This window comes from Sorex araneus, chromosome 7 (genome assembly GCF_027595985.1).
Source record: "Sorex araneus isolate mSorAra2 chromosome 7, mSorAra2.pri, whole genome shotgun sequence".
Classification (NCBI taxonomy): domain Eukaryota; kingdom Metazoa; phylum Chordata; class Mammalia; order Eulipotyphla; family Soricidae; genus Sorex; species Sorex araneus.
Window position 1 is genome coordinate 19,518,836 of NC_073308.1, and position 14,972 is coordinate 19,533,807.

The 14,972-nt window shown below is 38.5% G+C and overlaps 1 pseudogene; it reads right to left on the minus strand.

Moving 5' to 3' along the window:
* Positions 1-14,175: 14,175 nt before the first annotated feature.
* Positions 14,176-14,660, minus strand: LOC101538817 (uncharacterized protein C9orf85 homolog; annotated as a pseudogene).
* Between the last annotated feature and the right edge of the window lie 312 nt (positions 14,661-14,972).

A 14,972-nucleotide genomic window follows, 5' to 3' on the forward strand; every position in this document is an offset into this window, starting at 1 on the left:
GGGAGGGTGGGAGGGACACTGGGTTTACGGGTGGTGGAGAATGGGCACTGGTGAAGGGATGGGTTCCCAAACTTTGTATGAGGGAAGTATAAGCACAAAAGTGTATAAATCTGTAACTGTACCCTCACGGTGATTCTCTAATTAAAAATAAATAAATTAAAATAATAATAATAAAAAAAATAAACTATAGGTCCATGGAGATATTACAGGGGTTAAGGCACATGCCTTGCATGCAGCTGATCTCCATGCAATCTCTGGCACCATATAGTAGCCCCAAGAACTTCCAAGAAAATTTACCAAGCACAGAAACATGAGAAGCCCCCCATGAACCACAGGATATGACATCAAAATCCCCCCAAAAAACAGATTAAACTAAATTTATTAAACTAAATTTTTAAAAATAAAGAAACAAATACTCAAAATTCTTCTAAATTAATTCACAACACTTTACAAGCATCTATCTTTTTGTGGGTATGTATATTTATTACATCAGTATGATGAAAGTTTTTATTTTTGTATCACCATGAAAACAGTTACAAAGCTTTCGGGTTTAAGTCTCATTCGTACAATGATCAAACACCCATCCCTTCACCAGTGCACATGTTCCATCACCAAGAACCCCAGTATACCCCACCACCACCTTGCCTGTGTGGTAGATGATTTTCACTTTACTCTCTCTTTACTTTGATTATGTTCAATTTTCAACAAAAAACCCCACTATTACTATTTGGAATTTCCCCCAACAATCAGACCTTCCAAAAAGGCATCATTAGATAATTTGTTTTCTATTGATGATGATGAAGATATGATGACACGGCCGCAGGATTTTAGATTTCTGGTATTTTAGTAATTAAGTTCAGAGGTATTTCTGCCAGCGGCTGCTATGTTCCGAGAATGTGTGCCTCTGGGATCATGGCAGCTCAGAAGTGGAGGAGCTGTTCATGGGCGGCCACTTGGTGTCTCATCTGGGTGGGGAGCAGTGATGAAAGTATTTTAAATGGTGAGCTACTAAACTCACCAGTGATATCACGTTGGTTATTAGAATCAGCAGGTATGGGACTACTTACACCATGGGATTCAGCAAAAGATAAACATTTGAGCATGGCTTGTTGTTTAACTGTTGTCTATTGTTGCGTAGACATTGATTGTTTATTGATTGTCTGTGGTTGCATAGATGGACATTGGGCTGTGTCTGATAAAGCTAGAAAGACTTTTCACTTTTCCTACGCATTCCCTCTACCACTCATCCATAGGAAAGAAAAGGAAACCTAGACCAAAGGTCATGTTGATCCTGGATGAAGTTGGTTTCCACTGAGAAGGAGCACCAAGTGAGACCCAATGTAAGAAAGGAATTTTCATGCTTAGTTACTCTTCTAGCACCTATTACAATATTAAATGCAGTGAGAATCATTGGTATATGCTCACTATAGGAAGACTTCAGAATTCCACCTTATTCTATGGGTATCACTGGATAAATAGTGTTCCTTTGGAACATTAAAATTCCATAAATAAAACTATAAAATAACAAAAATAGTTATAAGATAACAAAAGTTGGAGAAAACATTAGTGATGTGGATTTAGCTTTTTTTAAAAAAGTGTGTCATATCTGTAGACATATGATATAAACCTACAAAATATGGAGGCTCTGTCTGCCAGTATCTGAGAAGTATCTAATTCCACAAAGAAGTTATCTAAGTTAATGATAAGTAGAAGTGGCTCTGTTGCACATCACACTGAGGCTGAAAAAGAGTTCTGTTTAATGAACATGATTTGTCCAATAAGGAGAAAGAGTCTGACCAAAAGTCATAGAACACATATGATGACAGTATATTTTATTGGGGACAGAGAGAAAATTGAAATAAAATTCTCTTTGCTAGCTCATGGTTGAATCGAAACCAAGGGCTGGCTACAAATGTGACAACTCAGCAAAAATTAACAAAAGCAGGGGCAGGAGGATAGCTCAAAGAACAAGAGCATAGGTTTTGCATGTGCGAGATCCAGGTTTGATGCCTGCCACTGCCTAGGCCCTGAGCATCAGTAAAAGCAGCCTCAAGCACCACACCAGGAGGAACCCGTGAGCACAGCCAAGGGTAGCTCCAAATCAAAGCAAAAAACAAAACATTAACAAAAGTGGTCTTTGAGAATTAGTCAACTATATAGAATTTAAAGTAAGGTATGTTATAAATAAATTATTATTTTCAAATTTTGTGCTACTTATCTGTAATATTTAATCACTGTCACTGTCATCCTATTGTTCATTGATTTACTTGGGCGGGCACCAGTAACGTTTCTATTCCTCTCAGCCCCAAGATTTTAACAGCCTCGTCATTCCCAATGATTGGAGGCTCTTTTAAGGTGAGGGGAATGTGACCTATGGTTACTGTTTTTGGCATATCAAATATTCCACGGGTAGCTTGCCAGGCTCTGTCCGTGCAGGCGGGATACTCTCGGTAGCTTGCCAGGCTCTTCAAGAGGTATATGTATATATTTAATAAAACCATATATATGAATTTAGACTATTACACCCTGGTTTTATTTTTTGCCAGTTTATTATTCACTTGCATACCACTTGTTATTATATATAAGGGTGGTCATTATGCAATTCCAGAAGAATTTGTCTCTATTTATTATCTCAGAATGTTATGCACCCTGAACATTGCTATTTTCTGCTTAAATGTATTAGATGGATTTCTTTTTACCTATGATTTTAGTGAAAATTTGCTTGTCTACTCATTTATGGGTTCATGTGATCTCAGAGATTAATAAGCTCCATATTTCTTATTCATGCCTCATAAGATTTTAGAAAAAAATATCTTTAATCAAACAGAGCTCAGGCTTATTAGAAAATTAATTGCCCAGAGACTGGGAAGATAGCTCAAAGGGCTGGAGCACATGCCTGGCTGCTGGCGTGCAGAAGGTCCAAGTTGTCCAAGTTCCATCCCCAACATGGCCAGTCCCTTGAGCACTGCCAAGAGATCTTTAGTCCACAGCTCTGTGGGCCCAAGCAGCACCACATCTCCAGGTCCAAGACTAAACCTTCTGTCTGCATATCTGCACGGCCATGCTGAGTAACTGAGAGTAACCTCAGGCCCTTCGGACACTACTTGAGAAGCGCCCAAAATTAAAATTAAAGTAATTGCCCAACAAACCTAAAATACTCTGAATGGTAAGCTCAAAGAGTAAGAATGAGGAATCATTTGCAGGTGAAAGGGAATTTTAATTTTCACTGTCAGTTTCAGTTTCTCAAGAAGGAAAGAGCAGAAGATGTGGTAGAAAAATAAAGGTCCAGACCGGAAAGGTAGCAGAGGAAGTAGAGAATTTGCTTTGCATTTAGTTGACCTGGGCTTGATTCCCAGCCCTGCATATGATCCCTGAGCTCTTCCAGGAGTAATTCCTGAACACAGAGTCAGGAGTAAACCCTGAGCACAGTTGGGTGTGCCAAAAATACCTAATAATAATAGTAATCATGGTCCAGAAATTCGCCGTCAGTGGGAAAAGTAGGCTTTTCGTTGTGAATTTCAATCCCATCAGATTCTATCTAATTAACTCCAAAAATTTGTAGAATAAAATAGAAAACTGATTACAGTAGAACTGAGATGAAGGAATCGTGGTATGGTGTCATAGAATGGGGTGCCAAGACAATATGAAAATACTGGCCCTGAGTTCTAGAATAGGGACTTTAGGTAAACAGAATTCACCTCTGCATGTGAGGACTTTAGAAATCAAATAGGAGGAGACAAACTCTGCATTTCCAAAGTGGTTCATAGAGTTCTACAGACATTAAATACTTCTTCCACACACCTGACTCATGAAGATTTGCAGAGTCTTGTTCAAGTTTCACGGATTTTGTGAGGCAGGGTTAAATAGAGACATTATTAAAAATTACCTCAAAGCTTCACTCAGTGAATACTTTAAAAAGTAATATATATAATATACTCAATTTTTACTTCATTATTTCACTATATTTTACTGCTGAACATCATTTGAGAGTAACATGAATTTTTTCTTAAAAATAGCTTAAAACAGGACTGGAGAGAGCCTCCGCGCCTATTGACTGTGATCCTGAGGTCTCCTAACCCATTTTGGCACCAGAGCGGATGCTTGAGCCATGCATTTTGACTGTGACTGAGCTACAACCTCGTGAACCCCGGGGAGGGATTTTTTTTCCCTCTCCACCCCATTTTTCTGAGCGAAAATGGCGGCAGCAGCCACGCGGTGAGAGCCACCCTCTAAGACCCCTCCACCAGGAGGTAGGACTTTCTTTAGTGACGTAGCCTGTAGGTGGTCCTGGGAGGGGGGGTGTTCCCGGCGCGCCTTCCGCCCAGAGATGAACCGAGAGCCGCGGCACGAGAAGCAGAGCCTCCGCGCCTATTGACTGTGATCCTGAGGTCTCCTAACCCATTTTGGCACCAGAGCGGATTTTTTCAGCCATCCATTTTGACTGTGATCTGAGCTAAAATATTAGAAACCCAAAACGACGCGGCCACTATCGCGGCCGCGCGGACTCAAAGTCTTCACCCTTACCAATGAAGAGAAATTATTAGATGATGCCTATTCAGCAGGCCTGATTGTTGGGGAAAATTTCCAATCAATAATAGTGAGTTCTGTATGGAAATATGAAATGTACTCAATATATATAAGGAATAATGGGAATATCATTAGCTACTTAGATGGGGGGTGGGGTGGGAGGGGGGTGTATTGGGGTTCTTGGTGGTGGAACGGGTGCACTGGTGAAGGGATGGTGGTTTAATCAGTATTTGACTGTGACTTAAACCTGAAAGCTTTGTATTCTTTTTGTTTTCACGGTGGTTCAATAAAATATTTCTTTAAGAAAAAAAAAAAAACAGGACTGGAAATATAGTACAGCAGGAAAGGCACTTCCCTTTCATGAGGCCATCTTGGATCTGATACCAGCCTCCCATACGGTCCCCTGAGCACTGACAGAAGTGATTCCTATGTGTACAGCCAGGAGTAACCCCTGAGCATTGCCAGATGTGACTCCAAAACCAAAAAATATAAGGAAGACTAAAGCATAAGAACTGAAAGAACTTGGGCACCTTGGTGGTGGCGGCAGACGTGCCACAATTTCATGTACCAAAAGCATAAACAGTGACATTATTTTTATTATTTTTGAAAATATTTTACTTGACTGAGTTTGGGGGGTATATTTTGTCTGGTGGGCTGGTGAGATGGTAAAGAGATTAAGGTGCTCACCTGGCATGTGGCTGACCTCAGTTCTATTCTGATAATGCAAGGAGTAATCCCTGGACAGTGCCTGCGTCCACCCCATCCCCCCCAAAAAAGAAAAATTCTCTGTCCACAGATCTCATCCCCAGAACTTTTTTAAATGGCTTTATCTGAAGGTAAGGTACAGTAATTTATATTGCTCTTTTTTACATAACAATTATATTAAGACATAATTCATGTATCATAAAGTATATGTTGTTTTTCTTGGTTGATTTTTTTTAAAGTTCATCCTTACAAGGTTAACAACAGAGTGAGTTTTTTTAAAAAAACAGAAGAGAGGACTTCTTTCTTTATTACTTTATTAGAATTTAATTCATTACAGACACACACACACACACCCTGTTCCCTAGAAAACAAATTCACCGAAGAACAGATGAAAAGAGAGATCAAGGGGCACAGACTTAACCGGGGGGAAAAAGCTCTTGAATTTGTTCTCATATATACAATCTTAGATTCATTTTATATAAAATTATATAATTTTATAGCAGTCAATTCATTGTCTTGTAAATTTCTAGTTTAATTGCATTACAATAAAAAAGAGAGTCTATATGAAGTTTATCGCTAGAATTTATAAGACTACCTTCTGTTACTTATTTCATACAGGGTTAGAAAGAACAAGATGTATATGTTTGTACTGTATCTTTCCTAATTTATTTTATCTGCTTGTCCCGTAAATTTTTAAGAAAGTTTAACATCAAACCATGATTTTTTTATTTACTTTTACTTCTCTTCGGTTGGTCAGCTGTTACTTTTGATATTTGGGGTTCATATTGCTGGTAATAGGTATATACACAATTATTGTGTTATATCTTATTTACAAACATAAACTGTTTCCTTTTGTCCCTTAAGCTTTTCACTAAAAATTCCAATTTTTTTATTAAAAGTGCTATATTTAGGGCTGGAGCAAGTGAGTTTTAGTATATTTGCAAAACTGAATATATCACCACTCTGACTACAGAATATTTTCATTACATTCCGAAGAAAACCCACACTTATTAGCAGACATTTCCCATATCTCATACCCACCAGCCCCTATAAACCTCTAATCTAGTTTCTGTCTATGTAGTTGCCTATTCTGGACAATTCCTATAAATGGGGATCATGCAATATTGTGGTGTTTCGTGTCTGGCTTCTCAGGTTTCAGCCCTGTTCAATTTTAGCCACTCTCTGTTTTTATAGCCATAAAAGTTCTATTTTCTATTGCTTCCACTCATTGGCTATTATGAGTAATACTCCCACAAACATTCATGCAGAAGGTTTTGCATGGATATGTTTTCAGTTTCCTTGGATACATGCCCGAGTGAAACTGATAGGTTAGCTGATAACAGTTTACTTTTTGACAAACCCTTCCAGAAAACAGAACCATTTATATCCCACCAGCAATGTATTAGAGGTTCCCATTTCTCCGTCCCATTGCTCACACTTGTTACTGCCTACCTCTTAATTATTGCTGCCTTAGTGTCTTAATACTATATTCCCATAGTGTCTCACTTTATATGACTTATATTCTCTAATGAAGTTGAGTCTACTTTCACGTACTTATTAGCAGCTGTGTATCTCTATATGTATTTCTTTTTTAGAGAAATACATGTTCAAGTCATTTACCTGGCCTGACTTTTTAATATTGAATTATTTTAATTCTTTGCAAATATTTGTATGTGACTTATCAGACATGTGACTTACAAATATTTTTCCCAATCTATGGATAGACTCTTATATTGTCTTAGAAATCCCCTCAGTTGATTCAGTTAGGGTTAAAAACAATTGTTGCCTAGCAGACTTCTCATCCTGGCCACATAAGAGAAATTACACAGGGAACCTTTCAAATGCTTGATTCTTAGGCCAATTAAATTAAAATCTGCATCTAGTAACTCAGACATTAGTATGTTTTTTAAAGCTGAGTTTAAAATATTCTCAGTTTTAAAATCTCCCATTTCCGTTTATATTATTTATAAAATAATAAAATTTCTTAGGAGATTTGCAATTTGCAAGCAAGTTAAAATTAATAAATTAAAAACTCATCTCTTATCCAAAACTCTCCCAATTTGCCAGAGCATTTAACATTCTGGGACTACGTCTATACATTCACCTCTGTGTTCAGGTCATCATCTAGAGTGTCTTCAGGGGAAAAATTATCAGTGATCCTTCTTTGGGTGATACTGTGTAAATCACAAAACCTCATTAAATAGTCAATAAGTGAACAAATGTTTTAAAATAATCCCTTTTAAAAGATAAAAACTAGAAAAGAGAAGGCCAGTAAATTAAAAACAAAAAGATAAAAAAGCCCTGATGTTTCAACTAACCAATCCCCTCTAAAGACTTCTTTGCTCCTATCAAATGACCTTTGCTCTTATCTCATTCCAGTGCTTCAGAATTCCACACTGAAGTGGTCATTATGAAACTCAGAGGGCTCTACAAGATGAGCCACTAAAATCTCTCTAGTCTTTCTAGTTAGTTCAATAAGTGTTCCATGGGACACTCTGTAATGTTCCCTTTACTCCAGGCAAAACTATCATCTGTCACTCAAAGAGTTTCCTAGCTTTTATGCATTCTCTAAAACCTACAAATACATTCCTTTCCTCCACCCCTACTCTGAGGAGACCTACTCATTCCTTTATCTTATCATACATTAGTTTGTTGAGAGGTTTATTTACTTTCTGTGAACAAATCTAAATATTTTTCTGACAAATCCCCAAACTGAGTTCGCTGAGGCTGAAGACTTATTACCATAACTATTGCTGGCTATATGACTAAATGGCGTAGCTCCCTTTCATGCATAGAAAGAAAATCTAAAAACAAAGCAAACTGCAAGAAATCAACAAAGCAGTGTTCTAAACCCTAATATAGAGTGTTCCTGTTCTAAGCACAGGTGGAATTACATGGAATAAATTTTTATTCAGATATATTTTCTTAATATAGTCTTCAGTGGTCATTCCAAATGGTGCCAGGGATTGAACCAGGGTCAGCCATGTGGGAGAGGAAGCACCTTCCCCACTGCAGTCTCCCCAACCCTGGGCACATTTCTATTTTTTTTCTTTTTCTTTTTGGGTCACACTTATCATTGCTCAGGGGTTACTCCTGGCTCATGCACTCAGGAATTACTCCTGGCGGTGCTCAGGGGACCATATGGGATGCTGGGATTCGAACCTGGGTTTCCCGCATGCAAGGAAAACACCTTACCCGCTGTTCTATCACAAATTTTTTAGTGCTTTGTTTGTTTTGGAGCATTAGCGATAGGTAGGGCTTTTGCCTTGTATGTGGCTGACCCGGGTTCAATTCCCCCATCCCTCTTGGAGAGCCTGGAAAGCTACTGAGAGTATCCCGCCTGCACGGCAGAGCCTGGCAAGCTACTCGTGACGTATTCAATATACCAAAAACAGTAACAAGAAGTCTCATAATGGAGATGTTACTGGTGCCCGCTCGAGCAAATCAATGAACAACGGGACAACAGTGCTACAGTGCTATATTTTCTTAAAGACAAAACTGAGAAATGAAATGGAGACTATTCCTCTAGGCCCTGAAAACATCAGAAATGCTGTGAACAATTCTAGTAATATAAGTTTGAAACTTGACCTACGATAATCCACCACAACAATATAGATACTATAACTACTTCTCATAAATATAAGGAAATTGGATTTGTAGCTTTTAAATTCCCAAAAATGAAATCTCCACATCCACATGTTCTCACTGAAGAAAGCCACCAAACATTTAAAGAATTAATAATAATCCCCTACAATCTTTCCCTCAACATGAAAAGTGAAATGTCTCCCACTTTGTTTAATGAATGTTGAGTTCTCTAATATCAGTAGCAGGTGTAAGCAATGTTTAACAAGAGATAATGAAGGAGGGAGAAAGGCACAGACAGGGGAGAGGCAGAGAACTACCTTTTAATAATTCCTAACTATAGACTTTAGACTAATACTAGTACTCTTCCCACAAGAAATTCAAATTGGCATAACAAGCTCATCAAGATCCTTTTTATATTTAAATGGAATTAGTGGAACAAAATAATGAAGCAGATATAATATGGAATTTGGACTAAGAAAAGAAAATCCCAGGTATGTGGGAACCATGTCTGAAGATGCCAGACCACATGACGGCAGAGAAGGTTCATCCCTTCCCATCTCCCTGACCCTTCAGGATTCTGGCTGTCATGCCCACGAGCTACCTCTGGGCCATATTTAAGCGCACCATCAGCCTTGATCCAGAGACTCACAAATGAATCTCAAAATGGATTAGCTCCCTACAGAGATGTCTCTGGACCCCAGTCATCTGCATATTTAGAATTCCAGGAGCACACTCTCATGATATTCATAATAAGCTATCACTGTATCGCTGTCACTGTCATCCCATATCTCATCGATTTGCTCGAGCAGGCATCAGTAACGTCTCCATTGTGATACTTTTTATTGTTTTTGGCATATCAAATACACCACGGATAGCTTGCCAGGCTCTGCTGTGTGGGCAAGATAATAAGTGATAGAAAATAAATTATCTAGAATCTGCCTGTGGCAGGCAGGCTTGAACAGTGGTGGAAAAATTCAAATAATGGTAGTGGGAAGGTATAATAGTGGTGGGATTGGTGTTGAAATATTGAATGTAATCAATTAAGGTGAAAAACCTTATGAAAATAAAATGTAAAAGTAAAAGAAGAAAATGCATGTGAAAGTATTTTGTAAATAAGAAGACATTGGGACGGAAGCAACAGTACAATGGATAGTACAGACCTCAGTTCTATCTCAGGCATGTCATACAGTCCCCTGAGCCACGCCTGGAATGCAGAGCCACTGGATATGATCCCACGACCACGCCCACTCAAAAGAAGCATTGGGGCTTGAGAGGTATCACAGGAGTGAAGGCACTTGCAGCTGATCCCCTGCTTTGATCCCCAGCACCTCATATGGTTCTGGAGAATGGCATTATCCCAAGCATGACTGGGCATGGTACAAACTGCCTTACCAAGAAAGAAAGCTTGAATTGAGGAAGATGGCTTGAAATACTGGATTGTATTATTTGCAGGTATGAGGCTTGGGTTTCATCATCAGAACAACATCACTCCCCAAGAAACAAGCTTGGAGTAGCTTGAGCACTGCTGGGTGTGTCCCTATTCCCCAAAATGAAAGAACTCATTCCTTCATTCAAAAACATGTTTATAACATGTATTATGAGCTGGTAGCATGTTAGGAGTTGAAAATAAATCAATCATTAGAGCAAGATCATTCTGTGTATATATAAATGTGATGTCATGAATGAAAATATTGGAACAAAGATTGAAGTTTTTTTTTAAATAGAAACCAATATAGTAAGACTACATATCAAAATTAATGTCAAATAGTAAGGCCATGGAAAGATTAAAATATTATCGACTGATTTGCTATGCTAAAGGATACTAGATTCCTTGCATAGAAATAGTAGTTAAGAAAATAAACTCAAGCCCTCCTAAATTGTGATTGAGCTGATTAAGTTTTGTGAAATTTATAATGGATAAGATGCAATGGTCAGATATTGCAGAAAATGGCAACTGAGGAGAGAAGCTGTATTGAATATTCCTTCCTAGCACCTGCAGGAAGCAGTCCTAACTTTTCACTTCAACTTTCAACAACACTTGGTGCTTTGCAAGTTATTCATGAGAGCCACCGCCTACAATTTTTGATTAAATCTGATGGGAAATAAACTAGATGATTTCATTAATCAGGTCTATACAGTAGCTTAAATCACTTCTATGCCAAAACACATTTTGTGTGGGAGGAAGCTCATCAGGAGGTTCTCTCTTGGGGGTTCACCTTTGCGCACAGACGTCAAAGCCTTCCTCAGCAGGCGGTGGAGAGCAGGTCTGTCTGCCCTTCAAGAGCAGCCAGCTGGCTGGAAGATTCCAGTGCTACCTTTCTGCTATTAGGACAAAAATTGGTGGTTTGCTCACAAACTTGAGATTCCAGCCAAACCCCAACATAGGGTTGGATTGGAGGCTCCAATTTTACTCTATTCCAGATCCTTTTAAAGTGTGTGTGTGTGTGTGTATGTGTGTGTGTTGCCCTAACCATGCCACCAGACACCACGTCAAGCTGTTTCACTCGAGGCGCCTGGGAGGGGAGCAGGTGAGACCCCTTCCAACCCCAAGAGACCCAGCCCCGGCAGCCAAAAACTTCCAGAACATAACCGATGCCATGCTCACAGCTGATCTCCACACACTCATGAGTGAACCTATTCCTGGACTGAGCAGCCACATTCGCAGCCACTGGACAACTCATACCTCACATCACCCATACTCCAAGAGTATTTTGCTACATTTGATGGGGTTTAAAGTAGTAGGCAACAAATCTTAGAGGGAAATAATTTTTTAAGATATATACATATATATATATATATATATATATACACACACACACATAAGCACACAAGTCTCAACCTTTAACAACATGTTAGTGATTTCTTATAGAAGGACTTAATGGGCCCTGGGTGAAATACAACAATCTTCACACTCTTTCCTCTAAGAAAATTTTTGTAGCATTTTCAGTGGTTTTTCATAACAAACAATACAAAATAAAATTATTTTGGTTGTGCTTTGGGGCATGGGTTGGGATTCAGAATGGAAAATCTGAAATATGATGGTGTAATGGTGGTGGGATTGTTGTTCAAATATTAAATGTAATCAAATATTGTGGACTATTTTTAAAATTTTTTTAAAAAGGGAAAAAGATAAAGTGTGTGTGAGAAAGAGAGAAAAAGAAAGACAAGAATTGGGGAGGGGCGGGGAAGCAGGGTCATTTCCATAGGCTCTTTAGGAGAATTATTTTTCAGAACTCGCTTCACTCAGAGGGAGCAGATTTCCACTGGGGACTGACCTCTGCTGGTCCTGTCTTGGCCACTGCAGAGGGCTGTTCAAGGCATCTGGGTTAGACAGGTCTTCCTGGTGACCAGCTCACTCACTGGCACACTATCAACTTGATCAAGTTGAACCTCCTGATTCAACCTTGTGAGACTCTGTTCTTTAAACATCTCCACAGATTTAAGTCAGTACTTTCCTTCCTCTTTATCACCAATATTCCTGATCTTTCCTCGTAACAAACCTTGATTTAATGTGTATTTATTTGACTGATCCCATTCACTGGGATCCTCCCTCGTGGACAATTTCATGTCTTTTCAAAGTATATATTACACTCCACCACCACCACCAGCATCACCACCACCACCACCACTAATTCGTCTCCCTCACCACAGTCCACTGGACCTCTTCATCCTTCAGTGCCCTATTCCCCACTGTCCAAGCTTCTGATAACCACAGTTCTGCAGTATGAGCCCAACGGCTGGTTCCTATTGATTTTCTCTCTCCCTGTTTTTCTTCTCCACATCCCATACATGGGTGGGATCATGTAATATCTGTCTTTTTCCTCCGGAATTATTTCATTTAGCATGACTGATTCTCACCCCATTTCATTCATATTATGACAAAAGACCAAAAGCCATTTTCCCTTATGGTTGAGTAGTATTGTGAATGAGAGAGCAAGAAGAGAAAAAGATAAGGTTATAAATATGACATGTAATAAACATACATAATACACATAGGTAATCACATTTTCTTCATCCATTACTATAGTCCCAGGTTGTTTCTTTATCTTGTCTATTTTAAATAGTGTAGCAATGAACATAGGTGTTCATACTTTTCAAAATAGTGTTTTTCAGAGACTGGCCCACATCCCAAAAAACAAAAGCAACTGGTATTGGCATGGATGTGGGTAGAAAGGGACTCTCCTTCACTGCTGGTGGGAATGCCAACAGGTTCAGCCCTTTTGGAAAACAATATGGACGATTCTCAAAAAATTAGAAATTGAACTCCCATTTGACCCAGCAATAGCACTCCTGGGAATATATCCCAGAGAGGCAAAAATGTATAGTAGAGATGACATCTGCATTTGTATGTTCATTGCAGCACTGTTTACAATAGCCAGAATCTGGAAAAAACCAGAGTGCCCAAACACAGATGACTGGCTAAAGGAACTCTGGTATATCTACACAATGGAATACTATGTAGCTGTCAGAAAACATGAAGTCATGAAATTTGCATATTAAGTGGATCAACATGGAAAGTATCATGTTGAGTGAAATGAGTCAGAAAGAAAGAGACAGACATATAAAGATTGCACTCATATGTGGAATATAAAATAGCTGAGAAGTACAAGTTTGCAATGATGCAATTTCTGGCAGATATTTCTCTGGACTTAGTTACTAAGATACTAAAATACAGAAATCCAAAACCGTGTGGCTGCTAGTGCGGCCACTCGACCTCATATTGCTTCATTCTCAGCAATGGAAAACAAATTATCAAATGCTTCCTTTTCAGCAGGTCCAACTTTAGGGGGGAGAAACTCCAAACAATAATAGTGAGTTTTTTGTTGAAATATTGAATTTAATCAAAGTAAAGTGAAAGTAAAGTGAAATTTATCAGTTACAGAGGCGGGGGGAGGGCTGGGGATGTGGGGGGGGTGGAGCTATACTGTGATTCGTGGTGGTGGAATATGTGCACTATTGAAGGGATGGGTGTTCGAGCATTGTATATCTGAGACTTAAACCTGAAAACTTTGTAACTTTCCACATGGTGATTCAATAAAAGGGAAAATTTTTTTAAAAAAATAGTGCTTTTATGTTCTTAGAGGGAAAAAACTGCATATACTTTTTATGATACCCAATATTTATCTTGGCAGACATTCTTGCAAATGTAACTTAAAGTTTATAGTTTAGAAACTTGGTGTGAAAATTTTATAAATATTCAAATATCACATATAATTTCTAACATCCATATATAAATTATGCTTGTTTATAGAGGTTCATCTGATTTTCTCATTAGGATTTCACAAAACATTGTTTAATAAAATACTCAAGAGCAATCTTGTTCAGAATTTCATGTTTTGGGCAGCCAATAGAATGATATTAATCTATCTCATTATCATCTTCTGTGTCATCTAAATCAATATCAAAATATAAATCATCACTTTCTTCTTTATTTCTTCTGCAGCTTCTTCTGTGGTTAGAATGCAGATTTTCAATGTTTCCTGTCTTTTCTACTTCTTTATCAAATGGAATAACAATATTTTCCTTCTTGCAACATTTTGAACAATCCTCAAGCTCACAGACACATGGTTAACATATTATATGATAAGAATCTTCACTGTCTTCTGTGAACATTTAACACACTTTCAGACTTTGATACTGGCTTGAATTTGCTGTATTTGACATTCCATTTCAGTACTTCTCTACAATGATGACATACTCCATCAAAGCTTTGAGTTAATTTTCTCGGTCTGAATACTCTTATTAACCTTGCTGTTTTTGAAACTAAATGTGTTCTGGTGACTCTGTGACCTGGGTTGCATGCCATTCCCTTTCTGGGAGCTAATCACCACCACCACAGTCATTTGCAGTAAATATGGGTCAACTCAAGATGCACCAAGACATACCTTTGTGCCTATAATTGCTACCATAAATGTCTATCATGCTTATAGCCTTTTTGTGCTTTATGTAAGAACTGATTTCAGAATAAAGATCTCCAGGTTATCTGCACGTATGGGGTGGGAAAACATGAAGATATCGCAGGAGGGTGTGGGGAAATAAGTGAGGCTGAAGATCATCCTAGATTGGGCTCTCTGGAAGTCATACTCAGTGATTTGTGAATAAGAAGAAGGTGGGTCAGACTGCTCAAGATGAACATCTTTGAGGAAAGGATTCTG